The following is a 22,116-nucleotide window of genomic DNA, read 5'->3' on the forward strand; positions in this document are numbered from 1 at the left end:
CGTTAGGGTTAGTTTTATGGTTAGTTTTAGGTTTAAGGTTGGGTTAGGTTTAAGGTTTTGGTTAGGGTTAGGGTTAGGTCAGTGTTAATGTTAGTGGTAGGTAAGGGTTATGGTAAGGAGTTAGGGATCGGGTTAGCGTAAGGGTTGTGTTTAGAATTACGGTTAGGATTACCTTTAATTTTAGCGTTAGAATCAGTGTCAGGGTTATGGTTAGGGTTAGGGTAGGGTTAGGGGTAGGGTTAGGCTTAGGTTTAGAGTAGGTTAAGGTTATCATTTTTGTTCAGGTTATGTTTAGTTAGCGTTATGTTTAGGGATTGTGTAACGGTAAGTGTTCAGTGTTAGGTTTATTGTTGGTGTAAAATTTAAGGTTTGTGATAGAATTAGGTTTAGGTTTAGCTTTAGTTTTAGGGTAGGATCAGTGTTAGGGTTAGTGTTAGGGTTAGGATTAGAATTAGGGTTAGGTTTAGCTTTTTTAACGTTTAGAATCAGAGTTATGGTTAATTTTAGGGTTTTGGTAATGGCAGGGTTACTTTTAGATTTGACGTTAGGGTTATGGTTAGGTTTACGGAAAGGGATTTGGGTTAGGGTTAGGCTTTAGAGTTAGTTAGAGAATTAAATTAGTGTTAGGGTTGGGTTAGGGTACGGTAGGTTTAATGTTAGCTTTAGAGTACCTTTAAGGCAAGAGGTTAGAGTTAGGATTAGTGTTATTGTTCTGGTTATGATTAGAGTTAAGTTTGTGGTTTGGTTACCATTAGGGTTTGTGTAAGTTTTACTTCTGTGTTAGGTATATAGGGTTAGGGTTAGGTTTAGGTTTAAGGTAAGTGGTCAGGTTTAGGTTTATTGTTAGTATTAAATTTAGGGTTAGGTTTATTGTTTATGTTCGAGTTAGAATTAAGTTTAGAATTAGCTTTATATTTAGGGTTATTATCTGGGTTAGGGTTAGTGTTAGCGTTATGATTAAAGTTTGGGTTAGTTTTAGGTTTAGGGTGAGGGTCTGAGTGAGTTTTAGAGTTAAATTAGGATTAGGGTTAGGTTTAGATTAGGATAATGGTTAGGGTTAGGGTTAAGCTTAGGTTTAGGATTACGGTTAGCGTTAGGGTTAGATTTAGTGTTATGGTCTGCATTAGTGTTACAGTTATATTTAGGGTTAGAGACAGGATTAGTGTTAGGATTAGGAATAGGGTTAAGTTTATTTTCGGGTTAGGGTTACCGTTAGCTTTAGTTTAGCGTTAAGGTTAGAGTTAGGGTTAGTGTAAGATTTTAGAGTTAGGATTAGTGTTAGGTTTAGGTTTAGCATTATGGTTTCTGTATGGTTTGCAGATATGTTTAGGGTTACGGTTAGAGTAAGGGTTTAGAGTTAGGATTTGTGTTAGGGTTAAGGTTAGCATTAGGTTTAGGGTTAGGGTTAGGATATGAATTTAGGGTTAGGGTTATTCTTAGTGTAAAATTAATGGTTAGGGTTAGAATTAGGTTTAGGGTTAGCTTTAGATTTCAGGTTAGGTTCTGTGTTAGGTTTAGTGTTAGGGTAACTTTTAAGGTATGGGTTAGGTTTAGGGTTAGTATTAGGGTTAGGGTTTAGAGTGAGTTTTAGCCTTAAATTTGGATTAGAGTTAGATTTAGATTAAGATTAGGGTTAGGGTTACGGTTAAGGTTTAGGGTAAGGGTTAGAGGTAGAGTTAGGATTAGGTTTACGGTTAGAGTTAGGGAAACTCTTATGGTTAAGATTAGCGTTATGTTTAGGATTAGCGTTAGGAGATCGCGTTAGTGTTAGGGTTATTCTTAGAGTAAAATTTAGGGTTAGATTTAGAATTAGAGTTAGGATTAGCTTTGATTTTCTGTTAGGGTTAGTATTAGGGTTACGTGTAATGTTCGGGTAAGATTTAGGATTAGGGTTAGGGTTAGCGTTAGTTTTAGAGTTAAATTAGGTTTACTGTTATGATTGGGGTCAGGAGTTAAGGTTAGGGTTATTTTTGGTGTAAAATTTAAGATTAGGGTTAGGGTTAGGCTTAGCGTTATTTTTTGGGTTACGTTACAGTTATGTTTAGGGTTAGGGTTAGGGTGTCTTTAGGATTAGTTCAGGGTTTCTGTTAGGGTTATGTTTAGGTTATGGTTAAGGTTAGGGTTAGGGTTAGGGTTAGGGTAAAAGGTTAGAGTTAGCATTAGTGTACGGTTAGGGTTAGAGTTAGTGTTACTTTTAGGGTTAAGATTATCATTACGTTAAAGGTTAGGATTAGGGTATGGTGTTAGGGTAGGGTTATTAGTAGAAAATTAATGGTTGGGGTTAGAATTAGGTTCATGATTAGCTTTAGATTTACGGTTAGGGTCTGGGTTAAAGTTAGTGTTACGGTTACGTTTAGGTTAGGGTTCCATGTAGGGTTAGGGTTAGATTTAGAGTTATTTATAGAACTAAATTAGGGTTAGGGGTTTGTTTAGGGTCAGGGGTTAAGGTTAGGCTAATTCTTAGTGTACAATTTAGGGTTACAGTTAGGATTTGGTTTAGGGTTAGGTTAAAGTTTTCGGGTTACGGTTAGTGTTGGGTTTACGGTTAGGGTTAAGGTTAGGGTTAGGGTTAGGTTAGGGCTAAGGTTTGGGTTGGGTTAGGGTTAGGCTTAGAGTTAGTGTTAGTGTTAGAGTTAGGGTTACTGTTAAGTTTAAAGTTAGCATTAGATTTAGGGTTGGGTAGTTTATGAGGTTAGAGTTCTGGTTATTATTAGTGTAAAATTTACGGTTAAGGTAAGAATTAGGGTTAGGTTTAGTTTTAGATTCTGGGTAAAAATATGGGTTAGTGTTTTGATAGGGTTACATTTAAGGTTAGAGTAGGTTTAGGGTTAAGGTTAGGGAGAGAGTTAGTTTTAGAGTTAAATTAGAGTTAGTGTTAGGATTAGTGTCAGGGGTTAAGGTTAGGGTTATTGATAGTGTAAAATGTAGTGTTAGAGTTAGGTTTTGGTTTAGGGTTAGAATTAGGTTTATGGTTAGGTTTATGGTTATGTTTAGGGTAGGGTAGGGTTAGAGTTATGGTTGGGGTTAGGTTTACGGTTACAGCTAGAGTTAGGGATAGGTTTAGTGTTATGTTTTACGTTAGGGTTACAGTTATGTTTAGGGTGAGGGTTAGGTCAAGAAATAATATTTAGCATTAGTGTTAGGGTTAGGATTAGGGTTAACGTTAGTTATGGTTATGGTTATTGTTAGGTTTATGTTAGGTTTAGGGTTAGGTTTAGGGTTATTTTAGAGTTAGTGTTAGGGTTAGTGTCAGGATTAGGGTTAGATTTAAGGTTAGCATAGGTTTAGGGTTAGGGTTAGTATTAGTGAAAGAAGTTAGAGTTACGATTAGTCTTAGTGTTAGGGATAGCGTTAGGGTTAGGGTATGGTTAGGGTTAAGGTAAGGTTAGGTTTAGATTAAGATTAAGATTAGGGTTGTGTTAGGGTTATGTTTAGGGTAAGAGTTAGAGTAAGAGATTAGAGTTTGGATTAGTGTTATGGTTAGGGTTAGGGTTAAGTTTCTGGGTAGGGTTAAGTTTACTGTCAAGGTTAAGGTTATTAGTATTAGATTTAGGCTTAGGGGTAGGCTTACTTTGAAGATTAGGGTTAGCATTAAGTTTAGTGTTCGGGTTAGATTATGGGGTTAGGTTATGTTTATTCTTAGGGTAAAATTTAGCGTTAGAGTTAGAATAAGGTTTACGATTAGCTTTATTTTTAGGGTTATGATCAGGATTAGTTTTAGGGTTACTGTTAGAATTATGATTTAAGGTAGGTTAGGGTTAGTTTTAGGGTTAGGGGTATAATAAGAAGGTAGGATTAGTTTTAGCATTAGTGTTATGGTTATGGTTAGGATTTAGGGTTAGTGTTAGGTTTAGCATTAGGGGTCGAGTTAGGTTTACTTTAGGTGTAGGTTTATGGTTACGTTTAGGGTTCCTGTTAGTGTAGGTTAGGGTTATGCTTAGGGAAAGGGTTAATGTTAGTTAGGGTTAGCTATAGTTTAGAGTTACGGTTAGGGTAAGAAGATAGGGTTAGTGTTATTGTTAGTGTAAAATTATGGTTAATGTTAGTGTTAGAGTTAGTATTGTGTTCAGGATAAAATATAAGAGTTAGGATTAATGTTAGAGTTAGTGTTGTGGTTAGGTTAGCGTTAGGGTTAAGTTTAGAGTTACGGTTAGAGTTAGCGTCAGGTTACATTTATCTGAGGGTTAGGTTTATGGTTATAGTTAGAGTTATCGTTAGATTTAGGTTCGTGTTACTGTTAGCGTTAGGGTTAGTGTTAGAGTTATGGTTAGCTTTAGGTTCCAGTTTAGGGTTAGCCTCAGAGGTTAGAATTAGGTTTAGGGTTAGGGTTAGGTTTAGGATTAGCTTTAGTTTTAGCGTAAGGATCAGGAATAGGGTTATGGTTAGTTTGGGGTTAGGATTTAAGTTCTGAGTTAGTTTAGGTTTAGGTTTAGGGTAAGCGGTTATGGTTAGTGTTATTGTTAGTGGAAAATTAGGGTTAGAGTTGGAATTAGGGTTAGGATAACTTTAGTTTTAGGGTTAGGATCACGGTTAGGGTTAATGTTAGGGTTAAGGTTAGAGTTAGGTTTAGTGTTAGATTTAAAGTTAGGATTAGGTTTAGGTTTAGGGTAAGGGTTTATGTTTAGGGTTATTTTTAGTGTAAAAGTAGGGTTAGGCTTAGTGTTAGGGTTAGGGTTAAAAATAGGGTTAGGGCTAGCTTTAGTTTTAGTGTTAGGATCAGTGTTAGGGTGAAGTTTAGGATTAGGGTTACGGTTAAGTTAGGGTTATAGTTAGGGTTAGTTTAGGGTTAGTGTTAGCTTTAAGTTTAGAATTAGGTTTAGGGTTAGGATTAGGGATTGGTTAGGGTTAGAGTTAGGGTTAGGATAAGTGTTTAGAGTTAAGATTAGTGTCAGGGTTAGGGTTATTGTTTAGTTTAAGTTAGAGTTAAGGTTTTGTTAGGGTTCGTGTTAGCTTTAGTATAGAGTTAGGTTTATGGTTACAGCTAAAGTTATGTTTAGGTTTAAGGTAAGGGTTAGAATTAGGGTTAGTGTTATGGTTAGGAGTAGCTTTAAGTTAGGGTTAGGTTTAGAGTAAGCAGTTAATTTTTGAGTCATTGTTAGTGTCAATTTAGGGTTAGGGTTAGAGTTAGGATTATGATAAGGGTTAGTGTTAGCGTAGGATCAAGGTTAAGGTTAGTGTTAGAGTTAGCTTTATAATTATGGTTAGCTTTAGCTTGATATTTTGGGTTATGTGAAGGGTTCTGGTTAATATTAAGTTTAGGTTTAGGGTTAGGGTTAGTTTTAGGATTAGGTTAGGATTAGAGTTACCGTTAGAGTTCGGATAAGATTTATTTTAGGAGTACGTTTATGATTAGGGTTAGGATTAGGGTTATGTTTAGGTTGGGGTTAGGGTTAGCGTTAACATTAGTGTTAGAGTTAGGATAAGCTTTCGTATTAGTGTTAGGGTTAGGTATAAAATTATGGTAGCATTATCTTTAGTTTTAGGGATAAAATCAGAGTCCAAGTTAATGTTATGATTAATGTTAGATTCAGGGTTAGTTTTAGACTTAAATTTAGATTATGGTTAGGTTTAGGATAGGAACTTAGATTTAGTGTTATTGTTAGTTTAAAATTTAAGGTTATGGTTAGTTTTAAGTTTAGATTTTGAATTATGTTTAGGATAAGCTTTAGTATTAGTGTTAAGATCAGAGTTAGCATTAGGGTTATGTTTAGGGTTAGGTTTCGAGTTAGAGTTAGGGTTAGTATTAGGATTTAGGGTTAGGGTTAGATTTATGGTTAGGGTAGTGTTAGGGTTACCATTAGGGTTCAGGTTAGATTTTGATTAATGGTACGTTTAAGGTTTTGTTTAGGTTTAGGTTTAGGTGTAGCTTAGGGTTATGCTTAAGGATAGGGTTAGTGTTAAGTTTAGCGTTAGCTATAGTTTAGGGTTAGGGTCAGCGTAAGGGGTTAGGGTTACTGATATTTTTAGTGTAATGTTTAGGGTAAGGGTTTAAATTAGTTTTAGGATTAGCTTTAGTTTTATGACTAGGATCAGGGTTATGGTTAACGTTAGGGTTAAGGTTAGTGTTAGGGTAAGTTTCATGGTTAGGTTTGGTTGTAGTTATTATCAGGATTAGCTTTAATATTCTTTAGGGTTAAACTTATGGTTAGGGTTATGATTAGATGAAGAGGTTAGTGTTAGGGTTAGGATTAGTGTAAAATTTTGGGTTAGGGTTTCTGATAGGTCTAGATTTAAAATTAGATTTAGTATTAGCTTTAATTTTAGGGTTAGAATCAGCGTGAGTGTTCGGGTTATTGTTAGGATTAGGGTTTAGGGCAAGTTTAAATTTTGGGTTATGGTAGAAGTAAGGTGTTAGGGTTAAGGTTTGGGTTAGGTTTACGGTTTGTTAGGGGTTATTGGTAGGGTAGGTGTTAGGATACTGGTTAGCTTTAGGTTTAGGTTTAGTGTTAGGTTTAGGGTTCTGGTTAGGATTACGTTTAAGGGTAGGGTTAGGGTCAGTCTTAAGTTAGAGTTATTGTTTGGCTTAGGGTAGTGTTGGAATTTGGTTTAGCTTTAAGTTTAGGGTTAGGGTTAGGGTTAGGGTTAGAATTAGGGGTTAGGTTTAGGGTTAGGTTTAGGGTTATTGTGAAGTTTAGGGTTAGAGTTAAAGTTAGCGGTTAGGGTTAGGGTTAGTGTTAGGTTAGTGTTAGGGTTGCCATTAGTGTTCATGTTAGGTTTAGGTTAGGGATATGCTCAGGGATAGGGGTAATGTTAGGGTAAGCTTTAGCTATACTTTAGAGTTAGGGTTAGAGGAACAAGTTAGATTTCATGTTATTGTTAGTATAAATTTAGTGTTTGGGTTAGAATTAGGGGTAGGATTCGCTTGAGTTTTAGAGTTAAGATCAGGATTAGCTTTAATATTAGGGTTAAGTATAAGAGTAGGATTAGTTTTAGGTTTAATGTTACAGTTAAGGTAACGTTTAAGTTAAAGTGTTAGATTTAGGGTTATTGTTAGTGTAAAATTTAGGGTTAGGGTTAGTGTTAGGGTTATGGTTAGAATTAGGGTAAGGATTAGCTTTACTTTTAGGGTTAGAATCAGGGTTAGGGTTAGGGATAGGGTTAAGGTACGGGGTTAGGTTTAGAGTTAGTTTTCGGTTTAGGGTTAGTGTTAGGATCAGGGTTAGGGTTAGCTTTAGTGATAGGTGTAGGGTTAATTTTAGGTTAAGATGTTAGAGTTAGGATTAATGTTAGGGTTAGCGTTATGGTTAGGTTTGGTTTAGGTTTGAGTTTAGTGTTAGTGTTAGATTTAGGGTCAGATAGGTTTAGCCTAGGGTTAAGTTTATGGTTAGTGTTAAGATTAGGGTTTGGTTTAGGTTGTAGTTAAAATTAGGGTCAGAATTATTGTTAGAGTTTGGGTTGACTTTAGTTTATGGTTAGGTTTAGTGTAAGAGTTTAAAGTTAAGGTTAGGGTTAGTGTCAGTGGTAGATTTAGGATTAGCTTTAATTTTAGCGATAGGATCACGGTTAGGGTTAGGGTTAGGATTACAATATGGGGTTAGGGTTACGGTTAGGGTTTAGGATTTTGGGTATAGTTAGGTTAGTGTTAGGATTACTGTTACGGTTCAGGTGAGGTTAAGTTAGGGTTCTGCTTAGGGTTAAAGTTATGTTTTGGAATAGTTTTAGAGTTAAATTTAGTGTTAGGGTTAGGGTTAGGTTTAGGGTATGGGGTTACATTTTGGGTTATTGGTAATGTAATGTTTAGGGTTAGGTTTAGATTTAGGGATAGAATTAGCTTCTGTTTTCGGATTAGGGTCAGTGTTAGGGTTAGTGATAGTGTTAGGTTTAGAATTAGGGTTATTATTCACTCTAGTTTTAAGGTTAGAATCAGTTTTAGTGTAAGGAGTTAGGTTTAGAATTATTATTAGTGTAAAATTTAGGGTTAGGGTTAGAATTATGTTAGGATAAGCTTTAGTGTTAGGGTGAGAATCAGGGTTAGGGTTATCGTTAGAGTTATATTTAGAATTATCGTTAGCATTACCTTTATTTTTAGGGTTTACATCAGGGTTCTGGTTAATGTTAGGGTCAGGGTTAGGTTACATTTAGACTTAAAGTTAGATTTAGGGTTAGGTTTAGGATAAGGGGTTATGTTTAGGGTTATTGTTTGTTTAAAATTTAGGGGTAGGGTTAGTGGTTAAATTATGGTTAGTATTAGCTTTAGTTTTCGGTTCCGGGTTAAATTATGGTTAGTATTAGCTTTAGTTTTAGGGTTAGGATCAGGGTTAGGTTTTAGGGGTTCTGTTAGGGTTTGGGATTAAGTTTAGGGTTAGATTTAGGTTTAGGATTAGGATTAGAACAAGGAGTTTGGGTTTGGGTTAGGATTAGGGTTAGGGTAAGAGGTTATAGTTAGGATTAGTGTTAGGATTAGTGTTAGGGTTAGGGTTAGATTAATATAGGTCATGGTTAGGATTATCATTAGTTTTCGAGTTATGTTTAGTTTAGGGGTACTTTTAGGGTCAGTGTTAGACTAAGGGGTTAGGGTTAGGTTTATTGTTGGAGTAAAAATTAAGCTTATTGTTAGAATATGAGTTACGATTAAGTTTAGTTTTATGGTCGGTTTAGATTTAGGGTTACTGTTAGGTTTACGGTTAGAATTAGGGTTAGGTTTAGCTTTAGTTTTAGGGGTAGAATCAGGGCTAGGGTTTTGTTAGAATTGGGGTTAGGGTTATGGTTCATTTTAGATTAAAAGTTAGGGATAGTGTTAGGTTTAGGGTAAGGGATTAGGGTTAAGGTTAAGGTTATGGTTACCTTTAAGACAAGAGGTTAGATTTAGGATTAGTGTTAGGATTAGGTTAGGTTAGTTGTGGGTTTACCATTAGGGTTTGCATGAGGTTACCCTTAGAGTAGGTATATGTTTAGGGTATGGTTAGGGTTAGGTTTACCTTAGGGTTAGAGTTAGGGATAGGGTTAGTGTTAGGGTTGCGCTTAGCTGAGGTTTAGGTTTATGGCGAGGTTAAGTGGTAGAGTTACGGTTATCGTTAGTGTAAAATTTACAGATACGGTTGAATTAGTGTTAGAGTTAGCTTTACTTTTAGTGTTAGGATTCGGGTTAGGGTTAGTGTTAGAGTTAATGTTAGAGTTGGGGTTAGTGTTACATTTACCTTACAGTAAAATTTAGGGTTAGGGTTAGGTTTAGGGTAAGCGGTCAGGTTTAGGTTTATTGTTAGTGTGAAATTTAGGATTAGGGTTAGGTTATGTTAAGGTTCAAGATAGGAATTGGGTTAATGTTAGGGTAAGAGTTTAGAGTTAGGATTAGATTTAGTCTTAGGGTTATTGATAGAGTTAGGGTTAGGTTTAGGGTTAGGTTAGGATTATGGTTACCGTTAAGGTAAGGAGTTAAGGTTACAGTTATTGTTAGTGTTTAATTCGGGGTTATTGTTAGAATTAAACTTAGGAGTAGCTTTAGTTTTAGGGTTAGGTTTAGGGTTATGGTTAGTGTTAGGGATAGGTTTAGAATTCGGTTTAGGATCAGCTTTAATTTTAAGGTTAGATTCAGGGATAGCTTAATGTTGGTATTAAGGTTAAAGTTAGGATGAGTTTTAGAGTTAAATTTGGTGTTAGGGTTAGGTTTAGCTTAAGGGGTTAGGTTTCATGTTATTGTTAGTTTAAAATTTATTGTAAGTGTTATTGTTAGGGTTAGGGTTAGAATTTCGTTTATGATTACCTTTAGTTTTAGGGTAAATATCGTTGTTATGATTAGCGTTACGGTTAGGCTTTAGTGTTAGTGTTAGGGTTAGGTTTAGTTTAGTGGTACGTTTACGGTTAGCTTTAGGTTTCAGGTTAGGTTTGGGTTAGGGTTAGGTTTAGTGTTAAGTTTACAGTTAGCTTTCGTTTTAGGGTTAGAGTTAGGATAAGAGGTTAGGGTTAGAGTTATTCTTAGTGTATATTTTAGGATTTGGGTTAGTCTTAGGGTTAGGGATAGAATTAGGGTTGGATTACATTTAGTTTTAGGGTTAGACTCACGGTTAGAATTAGCGTTAGGTTTAGGGTTAGGTTTAAGTTAGAGTTCGGATTAGGGTTGGGGTAGAGTTAGCTTAAGAGGTTAGAGTTATGATTATTGTTAGGTTTAGAGTTAGTGTTAGGGTTAAGTGAGGGTTAGGGTTAGGTTTAGGTTAGTGTTAGTATTAGAATTTCAGTTAGGTTTAACTTTAGTTTAAGCGATAAGATCTGAATTAGGATTTTGTGAAGATAGGGTTAGGGTTTGAGTTAGTCTGAGAGTTAATGTTAGGTTTACGGATAGGTTTAGTGTAATGGATTCGGGTTATGGTTATTGTTAGTTTATAATTTAGGGTTAGAGTTAGTTTTATGGTTAGAATTTAGGGTTAGGCTTAGGGTTTCATATAGGTTAGTGTTAGGGTTAGGGTTGGGCTTAAGTTTAGGGTTAGGGTTAGGGTTAGTGTTAGGTGTAGGGTGAGGGATTCGGGTCAGGTTTATATTTAATTTAAAATTTAGTGTTAGGATTATTGTAAGGCTTAGGCTTAAAAATAGGGTTAGAATTTAGTTTTATGAATAGGATCAGGGTTATGGTTATGGTTAGGGTTAGAGTTAGGCTTTAGAATTTTGAGTTGGGTTAGGGGTAGTATTAGCGTTACATTTATGATAGAGTTTGGCGTAGGGTTAAGACAGGGTTAGGTTTAGGTTTAGTGTTAGGGTAAGAGGTTAGACATAGCATTAGTGTTAGGGTTAGTGTTAGGATTAGCGTTAGTTTAGACATAGATTTATGGTAAGGATTAAGGTTAGATTAGGTTTTGGTTAGAATTAGACCTAAGGTTAAGTTAAGTGTTAGGTTTAGGGTTAGGGTTAGCGTTATTGTTAGTGTAATATTTCGGGTAAGGCCTAGATACAGTGTTAGGATAAGCTTTAGATTTAGGATTGGGTTCAGAGTTATGGTTAGTGTTTGGGTTAGGGTAAGAACTAGAGTTAGGAATAGCTTTAGTTTTAGGGTTAGGATCTGGGTTATGGTTAGTTTTACCATTAGGTTTAGGATTAGGTTTAGAGTTAGTTTTACAGTTAATTTACGGTCAGTATTAGGTTAAGGGTAAGTGTTTCGGGTTGCCGTTATAGTTGGTGTATAATTTAGGCTTAGGGTTAGGGTTAGGTTTAGGGTAAGGAATAGGGTTAGGGTGAGGTTTAAGGTTAGGGTTATTGTTAGGGTTAGGGTTCGCGTTATTGTTAGCATAAAATTTACGGTTAAGGTTAGTGTAGTAAATAGGGTTAGAATTAGGATTAGGAGTAGCTTTAGTTATAGGTTTAGAGTCAGGGTTAGGCTTAGGGTTAGGGATAGGATTACCGTTACCTTTCAAGTTAGGTTTAGTTTAGGGGTAGGGTTATGATTAAGGTTAGGGTTAGGAATAGGGTTATGTTTAGGTAAGGGTTATGGTTAGGGTTAGAGTTAGCGTTAGGGTGAGTGTTAGGGTTAGGGTTAGAGTCAGGTTTAGGGTTAGGGTTAGGATTAGGATTAGGGATTAGGATTATGGTTAGAGTTCTGTTTAAATTCAGAATTAGGGTAGGTTTAGGATTAGGGTTATAGGGTTAGGGTTACAGTTAGGCTTAATGTTGGTTAGGGTTAGAGTTATGGTTAGGGACAGGGATAGGGTTAGGATTTGGGTTAGGGTTAGGTTTAGTGTTAGGGTTAGGGTTAGGTTTAGGGTTAGACTTAGATTTATTGTTAGGGTTCGAAGTAAGTTTACCATTAGCTTTAGTTTTGGGGTTAGGATCAGGGTTAGAGTTAATGTTATGTTTAGAGGTAGGGTGAGTTTTAGAGTTAAAGTTAGAGTTACAGTTAGGTTTAGGTTAAGGGGTTATGGTTATTGTTATTGTTAGTGTAAAATTTAGGGTTAGGGTTAGGTTTAGGTTTAGGGGTAAAATTAGAGTTAGGATTGGCTCTAGTTTTAGTGTTAGGATTAGCGTTTAAGTGAACGTTAGGTTTAGGGTTAGAGATAGTTTTAAAGTTAATTTAGGGTCAGTTAGGTTCAGGGTAAGGGGTTAGGTTTACAGATATTGTTAATGTAAAATTTAGAGTTAGGATTAGGGTTGGAGGTAGGTTTAGGTTAGGGTTAGGTTTAAGGTTATGGTTAGAGTGAATATTAGGGTTAATGTTAAAGTTAGAGTTAGGGTTAGAATTAGGGTCAGTGTTAGGTTTAGGGTTAGAATTAGGGTTAGCTTTAACTTTAGTTTTGAGGTTAGGATGAGGTTTAGTGTTAATGTTAGATTTAGGGTTAGGGTTAGTTTTAGAGTTAAAGTTAGTGTTAGGGTAAGATTTAAGTTAAATGGTTACAGTTAAAGTTAGTCTTCGTGTAAATTTCAGGATTAGGTTAGTGTTAGGGTTAGGGGTAGAATTAGGGTTAGGATTAGATTTAGTTTTAGCGTTAATATCATGGTTAGGGTTAGAGTTAGGGTAGGGTAATTGGTTATATTTAGGATTAGTGTTAGAGTTAGGCTTAGAGTTAGGGCTAATTTTAGGGTTAGGGTTAAGAATAGGTGTAGGTTATGATTAGGTTTGGTTAGGGTTAGGATTAGGGTTTAATTAAGAGTTTAGAGTTAGAATTAGTGTTAGAGTTACGATAAGGGTTAAGTTAGTGTAATGGTTAGGCTAAGGTTTAGGTTAGGGTTAGGGTTAGGTTTAGTTATGGTTAGGGTAAGAATTAGGTTTAGGGTTTCAGGTTAGGGTAAAGAGTTAGGGTTAGATTTACCGTTAGAATTTCATTCATGTTTAGGTTAGTGGTAGGTTTATGTTTAGGGTTAGGGTTATGGTTATGTTTAGATTGGCCTTAGGGATAGTGTCAGGTTTTGTGTTAGGTTTAGGGTTAAGGTTAGGTAAGGGTTAGCTTTAGGTTTAGGGTTAAGGTTAGGTAAGGGTTTAGGTTCATATTTATTGTTAGTCTAAAATTTAGAGTTAGGGTTTGTGTTAGGATTAGGGTTAGGGTTAGGATTAATATTAGGGTTAGGGTTAGAATTAGGGTTAGGTTTAGGGATGTTTTTACGGTTAGGTTAGTGTTAGGATTAGGGTTAGGTTTAGGTTAGTGTTACAGTTAGAGTTGCATTAGGGTTAGGGTTAGGGTTAGGTTTATGGTAAGGGGTTACGGTTAGGGTTATTGTTTGTGTAAAATTTAAGATTAGATTTAGATTTAGGTTTAAGTTTAGCTTTAATTTTAGGATTAGTATCATGGTTAGGTTTATTGTTAGGTTTATGTTTAGGTTTAGTTTTACAGTTAAAATTAGGTTTAGCATTAATTTTAGGGTAAGAGGTTAGAGTTAGGATGATTGTTATGGTTAGTTTTAGGTTTAAGTTAGTGTTAGGGTTACGGTTAGATTTTAGTTACTGTTAAGGTTAGGGTTAGGGTTAGTGTTAGGCTCACAGTTAGCATTAGCTACAGGGTTAGAGATAAGTTAAGGGGTTAATGTTTAGGTTACTGTTAGTTTAAAATTTAGGGTTAGGATTATTGTTAGAGATAGGGTTTGAATTTGTATTAGTATTAGCTTTAGATTCAGGTATCAGATCAGGGTTACTGTTAGGGTATATGTAAGGGTTAGGCTTTAGTGTTAGGTTTAGGGTTAGGGTTATTAGTATAAAATTTAGGGTTAGGTTTGGAATTAGTGTTAGCTTTAGCTTTAGTTTTAGGGTTAAGTTTAGGGTTAACATTAGTGTTTGTGTTAGGGTTAAAGTTAGGTTTAGAGTTCAGGTTAGGATTAGGGTTACTTTTAGATTTAAATTTGGTTTACGGTTAGGTTTTTGGTAGGTAATAGGGTTAGGGTTAATGTTACTGTAAAATTTAGGGTTAGGGTTAGAATTCGAGTTAGGATTAGCTTTAGTTTTAGGATTAGGATCAGGATTAGGGTTATTGTTAGTGTTAGCACTAGAAATATGTTTATGGTTAGGGTTAGTTTGAGAGTTAAGGTTAGGGTTAGGATTAGAGTATAATTTAGGTAAGGGTTAGGGTTAGGTTAAAAGTAAGGTAACGGTTAGGGTAATAGGTTAGATATAAGATTACTGTTACGGTTAGTGTTAGGATTAGGTTTAAATTATGGTTAGGGTTAGGGGCAGGGTTAGGTTTGCAATTATGGATATATTAACTTTAGTGTGATGTTTCTCATCTGTGTTAGGGTTAATGTTAGGTTAGGATTAGATTTCGGTTAGTTTTAACTTAAAGTTAGTGTTACGGCTAGGTTTATTATGAGGAATTATGGTTAGGGTTATTGTCATTGGAAAGTTTAAGGTTAGGGTTAGTGTTAGGTTTAGGGTTAGGATTAGCTTTAGTTTTAGGGTTAGGATCAGGGTTATGGTTATTGATTGGGTTAGAGTTAGAGTTAGAGTTAGTTTTAGAGTTATCGTTAGGGTTATGGTTAGGGATACGGTGAAGATTATACTTAGGATAAGGATTAGGTTACATTTAGAGTTATGGTTAGGATTAAGTTAGAATTAGGGTTAGGGTTAGGGTTAGCTTAGAGTTAGGATCAGTGTTATTGTTAGGTTAAGGGTTAGCGTTAGCATTAGGGTTAAGGTTAGCATAGGTTTATAGTTGGATTTAGGATATGAGGTTAGAATTAAGATTACTGTTAGGATTAGGTTTGGGTTTAGGGTTAGGTTATGGTTAGGGTTAGGTTTAGCTTTAGTTTAGTTTGAGCATTAGGGTTATGTTTAGTGTAAGAAGTTGCAGTTAGAATTAGTATTAGAATTAGGGCAAGGGTCATAGTTAGCATAAAATTTAGAGTGAGAGTACGGTTAGGGTTAGGTTTAAGTTTAAGGTTAGTTTTAGGGTTAGCGTTAGGGTAAGAAGTTAGATTTATGATAAGTGTTAGGGATAGGGTTAGTGTTAGGGCTAGGTTTATGTTAGGATTAGGGTTAGTGATAGGGTTAATGTTAGTGTTGGCTAAGTATTAGGTTAAGGTTTAGGGTTAAGGAAGGGGTTAGGGTTAGGATTATTGTTAATGCACATTTTAGGGTTAGATTTAGAATTAAAGTTAGGATTACCTTTAGTTTATGTTTACAATCAAGGTTATGGTTAGTGTTTAGCTTAGGGTTAGAATTAGAGTTAGGATAAGCTTAAGTTTTAGGTTTAGGATCAGTGTTAAGGTTAGGCTTAGTTTTAGAGTTAAATTTAGGGTTATTGTTATCTTTATGGAAAGAAGTTAGAATTTGTGTTATTGGAAGTTTAAAATTTAGGGTTAGGTTTATTGTTAAGTTTGGGTTCGAATTAAGGTTAGGATTAGCTTTAGTTTTAGGGTTAATATCTGGGTTAGGGTTGAGTTTAGGGCTATTGTTAGTCTTTAGACTTAGGGTTAGATTTAGATTTAAGGTTAACTTTAGGATAAGGGGTTAGTACTAGGGTAACAGTAGGGTTAGGGTTAGTATTAGAGTTGAAGTTTTCGTTAAGGTTAGGTTTACATTAAGCGGTTAGGGTTAGGCTTATTGTTAGTGTAAAATTAGCTTTAGGGGTGGTGTAAGGGTTAGGGTTAGAATTATGATTAGGATTATCTTTAGTTTTACAATTAGGTTCAGGTTTATGGTTAGGGTTAGCGATAGAATTACCGTTGGTTCAAGTTAGGTTTAATTTATGGGTAGGTTTATGATTAGTGTTAGGGTAAGGGGTTAGAGTTAAGATTAGTGTAAGGGTTTTGTTTAGGGTTGGAGTTAGTGTTAAGTTTAGGTTAGGGTTAGATTTAGGGTTAGGGTTAGCATTAGGTTTAGGATTATGGTTTGGGTAAGAGGTTAGAGTTAGGATTAGTTTTATGGTTAATTTTAAGATTAAATATACGTTCAGGTGAGGGTTAGGGTTAGGTTTTGGTTAGGATTAGGTTTAGGTTAGGGCTAGGGTTAGTGTTAAGTTTAAGTTAGAGTTAGGGTTATTGTTAGGTTTTGTTTAAGCTTAGCTTTATGGTTAGTCTTAGGGTTAGCTGTAGGTTAGGTTTAGGATTAGTGTTAGAGTTAGTGTAATGGTTAGGGTTAGCTTCAGGTTTAGGGTTTGGCTTAGGGTAATCAGTTAGTTTTAGAGTTATTGTTAGTCTAAAATTTAGGGTTAGGTTTAGATTTTGGGTTAGGACAAGCTTTAGTGTTAGGATTAGGAGCAGGGTTAGGGTAAGTGGTACGGTTAGCTTTAGAATTATGGTTAGCATTAGCTTGATTTTTAGGGTTAGTATCAGGGTTTGAGTTAATGTTAGGGTTAGGGGTAATGTTAGGTTTAGGGTTAGGGTTAGGATTAGGTTAGGTTTAAGGTTGCCGTTAGGGCTCGGGTAAGTTTTCATTTATGGGTAGGTTTATGGTTATTTTTAGAATTAGGGTTATGTTTATGTTAGGTTAAAGGTCAGGGTTAGAATTAGTGTAAGGTTTAGGATAAGCTTTAGTTTTAAGTTTAGGATCAGGGTTCGGGTTAATATTAGGGTTAGGATTAGAATTAAGGTTAGTTTTAGACTTAAGGTTAGATTTAGGGTTAGGTTTAGGATAAGGGGTTAGGTCCAGTGTTATTGTTAGTTTAAAATTTAGGGTTAGTGTTAGTATTAGAATAATGATTACTTTTAGATTTAAATCAGGTTTAGGGTTAGGTTTAGGTTAATGTTAGGCATAAGGTTAAGGTTAGTGTTAGGGGTAGGGTTAGCTATAGGTTTAAGGTTATGGTTAGGGTTAGAATTAGCTTTAGTTTTAGGGTTAGGATCAGGCTTATGGTTAGTGTTATGTTTAGGGTCAGAATTACTGTTAAGATTAGCTATACTTTTACAGTTAGTATAAGGGTAGGTGTTAATTTTTGGGTTAAAGTTAAGGTTAGGGTTACTTTTAGAGGTAAATTTAGGGTTAAGGTTATGTTTAGGGTAAGGGATTAGGGTTAAGGTTTTTGTTAGTCTAAAATTTAGGGTTAGGGTTAGTGTTACGGTTAAGTGTAGCTTTCGTTTTACAGTTAGGATCAGGGTTAGGGATAGGGTTAAGTTCAGGGTTAGGATTTAGTGTTAGGGATATGGTTATTTTTAAGGTAAGAGTTTTGGATTAAGGTTACTCTTAGGGTTAGCTTTAGGTTTTGTGTTAGGGTTAGGGTTAGGGTTAGTTTTAGAGTTAAATTTAGGGATACGATTAGGTTATTAGAATGGGTTATGTTTTGGTTTATTGTTAGTGTAATATTTAGACTTAGGGTTATTGTTAAAGTTAGGGTTAGAATTAGGGTTAGGATTATCCTTAATTTTAGGGTTAGGATCTTGGTTAGGGTTAGGGTTAGGATTAGGGTTAGCATAAAATGTTAGGGTTAGGGTAAGAAGTTAGATTTAGGATTTGTGTTAGGTTTAGTGTTAGGGTTAGTTTAGGTTAGTGTGAGGGTTATCTTTAGGGTTCCGTTTACGTTCAGTTTAGTGGTAGATTTATGGATAGGGTTAGGGTTACAGTTAGCATAAGGTGTTAGGGTCAATGTTAGGTTTATGGTTAGGGTTAGTGTTAGGGTAAAGATTAGCTTTCGTCTTAGGATTAGATATACTTTTAGGGTTAGAAATAGGTTTAGGGTTTATCTTAGTTTTAGGGTTAGGGTTAAGTTTATAGTTAAAATTACGGTTATATTTAGGGTTTTGTTACTGTAAAATTTAGGGTTAGGTTTAGAATTGGGTTCAGATTAGCTTTAGTTTTATTATTAGGATCAAGGATAGTGTTAGGGTTATGGTTATGGTTTAGGGTAAGGGTTAGGATTTGTTTTAGAGTTAAAGTTAGGGTTAGCATTAGATTAAGGGTAAGGACTTAGGGTTAGTGTTATTGTTAGTGTACAAGTTAGTATTAGTCTTAGAGTTAGAGCTGGATCTAGGATAGGTTACAATTAGGGTTAGATTTAGGGTTAGCATTATGGTTGGGATTAGGTTAGAGTTAGAGTTACCGTTAGGGTTCAGGTAAGGTTTAGTTTAGGGGTACGTTTATCTTTAGGTTTAGGTTTAGGGTGAGGTTTAGGTTAAGGTTAGGGTTAAGGTTACAATATGGGTTTAGAATTAGATGTAGGTATAAGGTTATGGTTAGGATAAAAATTAGGGTTCATGTTAAGGTTTCAAGTTTGTGTTAGGGTTAGATTATTGTTAGGGTAACTGTTAGCGTTCGGGTTAGGTTTAGGTTAGGGTTATGCTTAGTGATAGGGTTAGTGTTAGGGTTAGGTTTAGCTATATTTTAGAGTTAGGGTTAGTGTTATTGTTCGTGTAAAATTTAGGGTTAGGGTTAGAATTAGGGTTAGAATTAATTTTAGTTTTAGGGTTAGGATCAGTGTTAGGGTTAATATTAGGATTAAGGTTATGTTTAGGGTTAGTTTTATTGTTAAAGTTAGTGTTAGGTTTTGGTTATGAGTAAGACATTAGGGTTAGGGTTATTCTTAATGTTAAATTTGGCATTAGGGTTAGTGTTATGGTTAGGGTTAGAATTATGGATAGGATTAGCTTTAGCTTAGGGTTAGGATCAAAGTTAGGGTTCACGTTATGATTAAGTTTAGTGTTAAGGTTAGGGTTAGTGTTCGGGATAGTGTTAGGGTTCGGGTTAGCGTTACGTCTAGAATTAGGATTTTGGTTATGGTTAAGTTTATCGTAAGATGTTAGAGTTATGGTTAACGTTAGAGTTAGCGTTAGAGTTAGGTTACGGTTAGGTTTGCCGTTAGTATTTTGGTTGCTTTTAGTTTATGGGTAGGTTTATATTTGGGTTCGAGTTAGGGTAAGGTTTAGGTTTTGATTAGTTTTAAGGTTAGCCTTAGGGTTAAGGTTAGTTTTAGGTTTAGTGTTTGGATTAAGGTATGTGATTAGAGTTACATTTATTGTTAGTGTAAACTTTGCCATTAGGGTTAGAATTAGGCTTACGATAAGCTTTAGTTTTTTTCTGATTAGGATCATGGTTATGGTTAGTTCTATGGTTACGGTTAGAATTAGGCTTATGATAAACTTTAATTTTAGCGTAGAGTCAGGGTTAGGGCTAGGATTACGATAAGAGATAAAAGATAAAAGTTAGGGTTAATATTAGGGTTAGTGTTAGTCTTTAGGTTCTGTTAGGGTTAGGGTTACTGTTAAGGTTCGGATCACTTTTAGTATAGGGTTAGGTTTATGGTTAGTGTAAGGATTAGGTTTCGGTTAGCGTTAGCGTTAAATTTAGGGTTAGTGTTAGGGTTAGAGTTAGCTTTAAGTTTATGATTATGGTTAGGGTAAACTGTTAGTTTTAGAGTTATTGTTAGTGTAAAATTTAGGGTTAGATTTAGAATTAGGGTTAGGATAAGCTTCAGCGTTAAGGTTAGGATCAGGGTTAAAGGTAGTTTTAGGGTTAGATTTAGAATTATGGTTAGCACTAGCTTGATTTTTAGGGTTAGGTTCAGGCTTTGAGTTCATGTTAGGGTGAGAGTTAGGCTTAGGCTTCGTTTTAGACTTAATGTTAGATTTAGGATTAGTTTTAGAATATGGTGTTAGGGTTAGGGTTATTGTTAGCTTAAAATTATGGTTAGGTTTAATGTTACCGTTAAGGTTCAGTTTAGGTTTAGTTTAAACTTAGGTTTCTTTTTACGGTTAGGATTAGGTTTAGGTTTATGTTAGGGTTAGGGTTAGTGTTAGGGTTAGGGTCAGCTATAGGTTAGAGTTAGGGGTAATGCTAGGGTAAACTTTAAGTTGAGCATTAGTTTTATGTTAAATTTAGGGTTAGGATTAGTTTTAGCCTAAGAGGTATGGTCAAGGTTAATGTTAGTGCAAAGTTTAGTGTTAGCATTAGTGTTAGGGTTTGGGTTTGCTTTATTTTTAGGGTTAGGATCAGGGTTTGGGTTAGGTTTAAAGTTACAATTAGGGTTTATTGTTAGGGATATTGTTAGGTTTAAGGTAATGGTTACAGTTAGGTTTAGGCTTTGGGTTATGGATTAGGGTTAGGGTTAGGGGTAAATTATGGGTTAAGTTTAGGGGTACTAGGGTTATGGTTAGCTTTAGGTTTAGTGTTATGTTTAGGATTAGGGTTAGTTTTACAGTAACGTTATGCTGAGGATTAGGTTTAGTGTAAGGGGTTAGGTTTTTGGTTATTGTTCGTATAAAATTTAGAGTTAGGGTTAGTCTTATGGTTAGGGTTAATGTTAGGGTTAGTTTTAGAGGTAAATTTAGGGTTAGGATTAGGGTTATGGTTAATGTTAGCATTAGTTTTAGGGGTAGGATCAGGATTAGGAATAGGGTTAAGATTAGTGGTAGGGGTTAATGTTAGGGATTGGGTTAGTGTTAAGGTAAGTGGTTAGGGTTAGTGTTCGGTTTTGGATTAGGAGTTAGTGTTACAATTAGGATTTGGGTGAGGGGTAACATTAATGTTAGAATTAGGGTTACTCTTATGGTTTGGGTTAGCTTTAGATTTGGTGTTAGGGTTAGTTTTACAGTTAAAGTTATGGTTATGATTAGGTTTAGGTTAAGGTGTAAGGTTTTGGGTTATTTTTAGTGTAAAATTTAGAAATAGTTATACTGCTAGTGTTACCGTTAGATTTAGGGTTAGGATTATTTTTAGTTTTAGGTAAGAGTTAAGGTTAGGGTTTGGATTAGGGTTAGGTTTAGTGTTAGGGTTAGAGTTAGCCTGAGGTCAACAAGTTAGATTTAGAATTTGTATTAGGGTTAGGGTTAGGGTTACAGTTAGGTATAGGTTCGGTTTAGCTTATGGTTAGGTTTATAGTTAGGGTTAGGGTTAGGTTTCTGTTAGTGTTACTGTTAGGGTTAGGGTTAGTGTTAGAGTTAGGGTTAGCTTTAGATTTAGGGTCAAGGTTAGCGTAAGATGTTAGAGTGAGTGTAAGGGGTTAGGGTCAGCATTGTTGATAGTTAAAATTTAGAGTTAGAGTTATTTATAGCGTTACAGTTAGAATTAGAGTAAGGAATAGCTTTAGTTTTAGGGTTGGTATCAGGTTTAGGGTTAGGGTTATTGTAAGAGTTTAGAGTTAGGATTAGTGTTAGGGTTAGGGTTAGTGTTAAGATTTATTTAGAGTTGGGTTACCATTACAGTTCAGCTAGGTTTAATTTAGGGGTAGATATATATTTAGGGTTATGGTCATGTTTAGGTTAGTGTTAGGGTTAGAGGTAGGGTTAGGGTTATGGTTACCATTAGCTAAGTTTTAGGGTTAGTATAACTGTTAGGTTTAGTGATAGGGTTAGGGTAATAGGTTAGACACACCATTTGTATTAGGGTTAGTTGTAGGATTAGGGTTAGGTTAGGGGTAGATCTATAGTAAGGATTAGGTTTAGGGTAGGTTTAGGTAAGGGTTACTGTTAGGGTTAGGGTTAGGGTTAGTGTTAGATTTAGGTTTAGGTTTATTGTTATTGTAAATATTAGGGTAAGGGGTAGAAATAGGGATAGGATAAGCTTTAGTTTCGGGTTATGTTCAGGGTTAGGGTTAGTGAGAGCATTTGGGTTAGAATTACGGTTTGGATTAACATTAGTTTTAGGGTTAGGATCAGGATTAGGGTTAATGTTAAAATTAGGTTAGGTTTAGAGTTATAGAGTTAAATTTAGGGTTCGGGTTAGGTTTATGTTTTGGGTTAGGATTAGCGTTATTCTTAGATTAAAATTCAGAATTAGGGTTATTCTTACGGTTAGAGTTAGAATTACGGTTAGGATTAACTTTAATTTTAAGGGTAGGAAAAGGGTTAGGTTTAGGGTTCCAGTTAGGGTTAGGCTTTAGAGTAAGTGTTAGTGTTAGGTTTAGAGTTAAGGTTCGGTTATGTAGGATTCTGGTTAGGGTTGGGTCAAGGTTAGAGTAAGAGTTTAGAGTCAGGATTTGTGTTAGGGTTATGGTTAGGTTTAGGCTTAGGGTTAGGTTATGGTTAGGTTTAGGTTTAGGTTTAGGTTAGGGTTAGGGTTAGGGTCAGTTTTAGGGTTGTGTTAGGGTTAGGGGATAGGGTTAGATTTAGGTTAGCATTAGGGTTAGCATATGAGTTAGTGTTAGAGTTATGGTTATCAGTAGGTTTAGGGTATGGTTAAGTTAAGAAGTTAAAGTTAGGGTTATTTTTAGTGTATAATTTAGGTTTATTTTAGGGCCAGGGTTATCGTTAATGTTAAGGCTAGGTTTAGAATTAGAGTTATGATTAGCTTTAGTTTTAGGGTTAGATTCAAGCTTAGAGTTAATGTTAAGGTTAAAGTTAGAATTA

This window comes from Pteropus medius, unplaced genomic scaffold, assembly GCF_902729225.1.
Source record: "Pteropus medius unplaced genomic scaffold, Ma_sr-lr_union100, whole genome shotgun sequence".
NCBI classification, from domain to species: domain Eukaryota; kingdom Metazoa; phylum Chordata; class Mammalia; order Chiroptera; family Pteropodidae; genus Pteropus; species Pteropus medius.